Genomic DNA, 8,577 nt, shown 5'->3' with positions numbered 1-8,577 from the left:
AGGAGAGTCCAAATGAGGTGCGGTTTTCGGACCCACGATCGTGATCGAATGCTCTAGATGATGGAGAAGGTTTAGGTGGGTTTTGGGCCAAATTGGAGGGGTGTTGGGCTGCAACACACACGAGGCCTTTTCGGTCCCTCGGTTAACCGTTGGAGTATCAAACGAAGTCCAAATGATATGAAACTTGACAGGCGGTCTACCGGTAGTCAACCAAGGCCGCTTGGCAAGTCTCGGTCCAATCTGGAAATGTTTAATCCCCACACATGAAAGAAAGCTAGAATGACTACCGGAGGAGAACGAAGCGCCGGAATGCAAAACGGACAACAGGGAAAATGCTCGAATGCATGAGACGAACACGTATGCAAATGCAATGCACATGATGACAAGATATGAGATGCATGACAACGATAACAACACACAGAGACCAAGAACCCGAACCCGAGAAAATAAAATAACTTAACACCGAAACGGCAAGAGTTGGAGTACAAATTGGGAAAGTTACATCCGGGGTGTTACACTTTGGAGACACATGTAGAGCTCCTTTATAATCACCCAGTTATGTTGTGACGTTTGGTAGCACACAAAGTGTTCCTCCGGTAAACGGGAGTTGCATAATCTCATAGTCATAGGAACATGTATAAGTCATGAAGAAAGCAATAGCAACATACTAAACGATCGAGTGCTAAGCTAACGGAATGGGTCAAGTCAATCACATCATTCTCCTAATGATGTGATCCCGTTAATCAAATAACAACTCTTTGTCTATGGTTAGGAAACATAACCATCTTTGATTAACGAGCTAGTCAAGTAGAGGCATACTAGTGACACTCTGTTTGTCTATGTATTCACACATGTATTATGTTTCCGGTTAATACAATTCTAGCATGAATAATAAACATTTATCATGAAATAAGGAAATAAATAATAACTTTATTATTGCCTCTAGGGCATATTTCCTTCATCCAAAAGACGCCTGAATATCATGAAACTTGGCATGGTGTCATGGCATGGCACCAACATGCTACGGTAATTTATTTGGCCGAATTGGAACAAGCTTTGGTGTAGGCTTCTTGCAAACCGGAGCTAATTCCCTCAAAAAGGCTCGTGGTTCCAAGAGGGAATGTGTCACCTCCATGTGCGAAACGACATACGTACATTGCCTTCTCCGGCCTTAATTTTTTTACACAGCTAGGATAGACAAAATAGAAGTACCATGCTAAATTTTGGAATTATTCCGGGCTCGTTTCGCCTTTTTATACATTAATTGAGTTTCTGGGCATTTAATGTGCATAATTCAAATTTGAACTGCAAGGACAGGCTCCAGTGCACCAAAGTTGTTTGAAAAATCATATGTGTGTCCTTGGGTGAATTTCTAGGTCCCATGCAATAGATGGGAGTGAAATTGAAACATCTGGGCATCATGGCTCGACCGAAAAGATTGAGAAACTTGGTTTTTTAATTCCTATAATTCCAAAACACGCCTGAAAATCATGAAACTTTGTGTGCTCTCATGACATGGCACCAACATGGTACGGCAATTTTTTTGGCCGAATTGGGACTAGCTTTGGTGTATGCTTCTTGCAAACCGGAGCTTCCCTCAAGAAGGCTTCTAGTTTCGAGAGGGAACGTGTCACCTCCGTGTGCGAAACGACGTATGCACACTGCCTTCTCCCACCTTAATTTTTTTATACAGCCAGATTAGACCAAATAGAAGTACCGTGCTAAATTTTGGAATTATTCCGGGCTCGTTTCGCCTTTTTTATACATTAATTGAGTTTCTGGGCATTTAATGTGCATAATTCAAATTTGAGCTACAAGCACGGGCTCCAGTGCATGAAAGTTGTTTGAAAAATCACATGTGTGTCCTTGGGTGAATTTCTAGTTCCCATGCAAGAGATGGGAGTGAAATTCAAACATCTGGGCGTCGTGGCTCGGCTGGAAAGATTGAGAACCTTGGTTTTTAATTCCTGTAATTCCAAAACATGCAAGAAAATCATGAAACTTGGCATGGTCTCATGACATGGCACCAACATGCTGCGGTAAATTTTTTGGCCGAATTGGGACAACGTTTGGTGTAGGCTTCTTGCAAACCGGAGCTTCCCTCAAGAAGGCTCGTGGATCCGAGAGGGAACCTGTCACCTCCGTGTGCGAAACGACATACGTACACTACCTTCTCCCGCCTTAATTTTTTTACACGGCCAGATTAGACCAAATAGAAGTACCGAGCTAATTTTTGGAATTATTCCGGGCACATTTTGCCTTTTTTATTCATTAATTGAGTTTCTCGGCATTTAATGTGCATAATTCAAATTTGAACTGCAAGCATAGGCTCCAGTGCACCAAAGTTGTTTGAAAAATCATATGTGTGTCCTTGGGTGAATTTCTAGGTCCCATGCAAGAGATGGGAGTGAAATTCAAACATCTGGGCATCGTGGCTCGGCCGGAAAGATTGAGAAACTTGGTTTTTTAATTCCTCTAATTCCAAAACACGCCTGAAAATCACGAAACTTGGCATGGTGTCATGACATGGCACCAACATGTTGCGGTAATTTTTTTGGACGATTTGGGACTAGCTTTGGTGTAAGCTTCTTGCAAACCGGAGCTTCCCTCAATAAGGCTCGTGGTTCCGAGAGGGAACGTGTCACCTCCGTGTGCGAAACGACATACGTACACTGCCTTCTCCCGCCTTAATTTTTTTACACGGCCAGATTAGACCAAATAGAAGTACCGAGCTAAATTTTGGAATTACTCCGGGCTCGTTTCGCCTTTTGTATACATTAATTGATTTTTTTGGGCATTTAATGTGCATCATTCAAATTTGAACTACAAGCACAGGCTCCAGTGCATGAAAGTTGTTTGAAAAATCACATGTGTGTCCTTGGGTGAATTTCTAGGTCCCACGCAAGAGATGGGAGTGAAATTCAAACATCTGGGCGTCGTGGCTAGGCTGGAAAGATTGAGAACCTTGGTTTTTATTTCCTGTAATTCCAAAACATGCATGAAAATCATGAAACTTGGCATGGTGTCATGACATGGCACCAACATGTTGTGGTAATTTTTTGGCCGAATTGGGACAAGCTTTGGTGTAGGCTTCTTGCAAACCGGAGCTTCCCTCAAGAAGGCTTGTGGATCCGAGAGGGCACCTGTCACCTCCGTGTGCGAAACAACATACGTACACTACCTTCTATCGCCTTAATTTTTTTCACGACCAGATTAGACCAAATAGAAGTACCGAACTAAATTTTGGAATTATTCCGGGCTCGTTTTGCCTTTTTTTATTCATTAATTGAGTTTCTGGGCATTTAATGTGCATAATTCAAATTTGAACTGCAAGCATAGGCTCCAGTGCACCAAAGTTGTTTGAAAAATCATATGTGTGTCCTTGGGTGAATTTCTAGGTCCCATGCAAGAGATGGGAGTGAAATTCAAACATCTGGGCGTCGTGGCTCGGCCGGAAAGATTGAGAAACTTGGTTTTTTAATTCCTCTAATTCCAAAACACGCGTGAAAATCACGAAACTTGGCATGGTGTCATGACATGGCACCAACATGTTGCGGTAATTTTTTTGGACGAATTGGGACTAGCTTTGGTGTAAGCTTCTTGCAAACCGGAGCTTCCCTCAATAAGGCTCGTGGTTCCGAGAGGGAACGTGTCACCTCCGTGTGCGAAACGACATACGTACACTGCCTTCTCCCGCCTTAATTTTTTTACACGGCCAGATTAGACCAAATAGAAGTACCGAGCTAAATTTTGGAATTATTCCGGGCTCGTTTCGCCTTTTGTATACATTAATTGAGTTTTTGGGCATTTAATGTGCATAATTCAAATTTGAACTACAAGCACAGGCTCCAGTGCATGAAAGTTGTTTGAAAAATCACATGTGTGTCCTTGGGTGAATTTCTAGGTCCCACGCAAGAGATGGGAGTGAAATTCAAACATCTGGGCGTCGTGGCTAGGCTGGAAAGATTGAGAACCTTGGTTTTTATTTCTTGTAATTCCAAAACATGCATGAAAATCATGAAACTTGGCATGGTGTCATGACATGGCACCAACATGTTGTGGTAATTTTTTGGCCGAATTGGGACAAGCTTTGGTGTAGGCTTCTTGCAAACCGGAGCTTCCCTCAAGAAGGCTTGTGGATCCGAGAGGGCACCTGTCACCTCCGTGTGCGAAACAACATACGTACACTACCTTCTATCGCCTTAATTTTTTTTCACGACCAGATTAGACCAAATAGAAGTACCGAACTAAATTTTGGAATTATTCCGGGCTCGTTTTGCCTTTTTTTATTCATTAATTGAGTTTCTGGGCATTTAATGTGCATAATTCAAATTTGAACTGCAAGCATAGGCTCCAGTGCACCAAAGTTGTTTGAAAAATCATATGTGTGTCCTTGGGTGAATTTCTAGGTCCCATGCAAGAGATGAGAGTGAAATTCAAACATCTGGGCGTCGTGGCTCGGCCGGAAAGATTGAGAAACTTGGTTTTTTAATTCTTGTAATTCCAAAACACGCCTGAAAATCATGAAACTTGGCATGGTGGCATGACATGGCACCAACATGTTGCGGTAATTTTTTGGCCGAATTGGGACTAGATTTGGTGTAAGCTTCTTGCAAACGGAGCTTCCCTCAAGAAGGCTCATGGTTCCGAGAGGGAACGTGTCACCTCCGTGTGCGAAACGACATACGTACACTGCCTTCTCCTGCCTTAATTTTTTTACACAGCCAGATTAGACCAAATAGAAGTACCGTGCTAAATTTTGGAATTATTCTGGGCTTGCTTCGCCTTTTTTATACATTAATTGAGTTTCTGGGCATATATGTGCATAATTCAAATTTGAACTACAAGCACAGGCTCCAATGCATGAAAGTTGTTTGAAAAATCACATGTGTGTCCTTCGGTGAATTTCTAGGTCCCATGCAAGAGATGGGAGTGAAATTCAAACATCTGGGTCTCGTGGCTAGGCTGGAAAGATTGAGAACCTTGGTTTTTAATTCCTGTCATTCCAAAACATGCATGAAAATCATTAAACTTGGCATGGTCTCATGACATGGCACCAACATGCTGCGGTAATTTTTTGGCCAAATTGGGACAAGCTTTGGTGTAGGCTTCTTGCAAACCGGAGCTTCCCTCAAGAAGGCTCGTGGATCCGAGAGGGAACCTGTCACCTCCGTGTGCGAAAACAACATAGATACACTGCCTTCTCCCGCCTTAATTTTTTTACACGGCCAGATTAGACCAAATAGAAGTACCGAGCTAAATTTTGGAATTATTCTGGGCTCGTTTTGCCTTTTTTATTCATTAATTGAGTTTCTGGGCATTTAATGTGCATAATTCAAATTTGAACTGCAAGCATAGGCTCCAGTGCACCAAATTTGTTTGAAAAATCATATGTGTGTCCTTGGGTGAATTTCTAGGTCCCATGCAAGAGATGGGAGTGAAATTCAAACATCTGGGCATCGTGGCTCGGCCGGAAAGATTGAGAAACTTGGTTTTTTAATTCCTATAATTCCAAAACACGCCTGAAAATCATGAAACTTGGCATGGTGTCATGACATGGCACCAACATGTTGCGGTAATTTTTTTGGTCGAATTGGGACTAGCTTTGGTGTAAGCTTCTTGCAAACCGGAGCTTCCCTCAAGAAGGCTCGTGGTTCCGAGAGGGAACGTGTCACCTCCGTGTGCGAAACGACATACGTACACTGCCTTCTCCCACCTTGATTTTTTACAGTGCCAGATTATACCAAATAGAAGTACCGTGCTAAAATTTGGAATTATTATGGGCTCGTTTCACCTTTTTTATACATCAATTGAGTTTCTGGGCATTTAATGTGCATAACTCAAATTTGAACAACAAGCACAGGCTCCAGTGCACCAAAGTTGTTTGAAAAATCACATGTGTGTCCTTGGGTGAATTTCTAGGTCCCATGCAAGAGATGGGAGTGAAATTCAAACATCTGGGTGTCGTGGCTCGACCGGAAAGATTGAGAAACTTGGTTTTTTAATTCCTGTAATTTCAAAACATGTCTAAAAATCATGAAATTTGGCATGGTGTCATGACATGGCACCAACATGCTGCGATAATTTTTTTGGCCGAATTGGGACAAGCTTTGGTGTAAGCTTCTTGCCAACCGGAGCTTCCCTCAAGAATGCTTGTGATTCCAAGAGGGAACATGTCACCTCTGTGTGCGAAACGACATGCGTACACTACCTTCTCCCGCCTTAATTTTTTACACAGCCAGTTTAGATCAAATAGAAGTACCGTGCTAAATTTTGGAATTATTTCGGGTTCGTTTTGCCTTTTTATACATTAATTGAGTTTCTGGGCATTTAATGTGCATAATTCAAATTTGAACTACAAGCACATGCTCTAGTGCACCAAAATTGTTTTAAAAATCACACATGTGTCCTTGGGTGAGTTTCTTGGTCCCATGCAAGAGATGGGAGTGAAATTCAAACAACGCTCAGCCGGAAAGATTGAGAAACTTGGTTTTTTAACTCCAGTAATTCCAAAACGCGCCTGAAAATCATGAAACTTGGCATGGTCTCATGACATGGCACCAACATGTTGTGGTAATTTTTCTGTCCGATTTGCGAAGGAGCACACATTAACAATCAACAATGTCATTTTGGAACAATTGATGTCATGTTACAAACCGAAAACACAAGTATTATTGAAACCGTGGGCGTTCGACTTACCAATTACGTGAGGCCACACGTCCCCTTTTTCTGTTGGCTAGGAGGTGCCGTGCGGGGTAGCTATTTGAGTATGGGAGGCGTGTGCTCATCGGGAGGAGAGCCCTTTTGACCGCTACCCGCCGCACAGCTCCCTCCCAACGTCTCCATTAATGCCGCCCGAGCACCTGTTCTACGACATGGCTATATGTCTCACTAGACTGAGATTTAAGAGAGAAAAATGAAAAACTGAAAAGAAAGTTTTGCATGGATCTTGATGTAAGATCTGACGGACCTATATAGCATCGACTGCGACTTATAGCAAGCATGATAAATATAAGGACGATGACACTGGATAATAGTTGTCTTAAATATTTATAAACATAATTAAAAAAAGCCACATGTGGCAATGCCCGATATACACAAGGGCAAAAGAAGAAGGAAGACAACTAGTCTCCGCGGCGGGCGGCGACGAGCTCTTTCTTATCCTCAAGATGCTGGTTGAGAGCATCCACAGATTCCTCCACCAGCCTTCTGTGCTCAATGCGCAGCATGGCATTCTTGTCCATAAGTTTCTTGACGATGACGCCGGTCCTCTTCAACAAGGCAGTGGTATGCTCCCGCTGCTCCGCACTTCCAACGGTCTTCGCCCTCAGCAGGTCGCGCTCGGCCCGGAGCTTCGCATTGCTCTCATTTAGTTGCTGGATGACATCGGTAGACTGTTCAAACGAGGCTTGCAGGTCATCCTACAACCTCACCCACCTGGAGATCTGATCCATCTGCCTAAGGACGAGGGCACACGTGCGCCTGTAAGAGTCCTCGCCTACGCGCGAGGCATTTTCCCAGGCCATCGCGGCGCGGGAGGACATCTCTGCCGCATTCACGGCGCGGCGAGACATCTCTTCTGCTTCCGCGGCATGGCCGAACCAGTCTACTGCTTCGACGGCGCGGCGGGTCCTCCGTGCTGCTTCGGCGGCGCGGCGGGACCTCTCTGCTGCTATGATCGTGCGGTGGGACATGTGTTGGGGAACATAGTAATTTCAAAAAAATTCCTACGCACACGCAAGATCATGGTGATGCATAGCAACGATAGGGGAGAGTGTGTCCACGTACCCTTGTAGACCGAAAGCGGAAGCGTTAGTACAACATAGTTGATGTAGTCGTACGTCTTCACGATCCGACCGATCAAGGACCAAACGCACGGCACCTCCGAGTTCTCCACACATTCAACTTGATGACGTCCCTCGAACTCCGACCCAGCCGAGTGTTGAGGGAGAGTTTCGTTAGCACGACGGCGTGGTGACGATGATGATGTTCTACCGACGCAGGGCTATGCCTAAGCACCGCTACGATATGATCGAGGTGGATTATGGTGGAGGGAGGCACCGCACACGGCTAAGAGATCAAGAGATCAATTGTTGTGTCTATGGGGTGCCCCCTCCTCCATATATAAAGGGGGAGGAGGAGAGGGCTGGCCAAGGGGGTGGCCCACCCTAGGAGGAGAAAACCTACTCCAAGTAGGATTGCCCCTCCCTTTCCTAATCCAAGAAGGAGGGGGAAGGAAGGAGTGGGAGAGGGGAAAGGCAAGGGGGGCGCCACCCCCCTTTCCTTGTCCTATTCGGACTCAAGGGGAGGGGGCGTTCCTCTTGCCCTGGCCGACCTCCATCTCTCTCTCCACTAAGGCCCACCAAGGCCCATTAGTTCGGGGGGGGGTGTTCCGGTAAACCCCGGTACTCCGATAAATGTCCGAACCTTTCGGAACCTTTCCGGTGTCCAAACATAGTCGTCCAATATATTGATCTTTACATCTCGAGCATTTCGAGACTCCTCGTCATGTGTGTGATCACATCCGGGACTCCAAACTACCTTCGGTACATCAAAACATATAAACTCATAATATAA

Source organism: Triticum aestivum, chromosome 4A (genome assembly GCF_018294505.1).
Source record: "Triticum aestivum cultivar Chinese Spring chromosome 4A, IWGSC CS RefSeq v2.1, whole genome shotgun sequence".
Lineage (NCBI taxonomy): Eukaryota > Viridiplantae > Streptophyta > Magnoliopsida > Poales > Poaceae > Triticum > Triticum aestivum.
The sequence above is the reverse complement of the archived record's forward strand: the minus strand, read 5'-3'. Positions refer to the sequence as shown.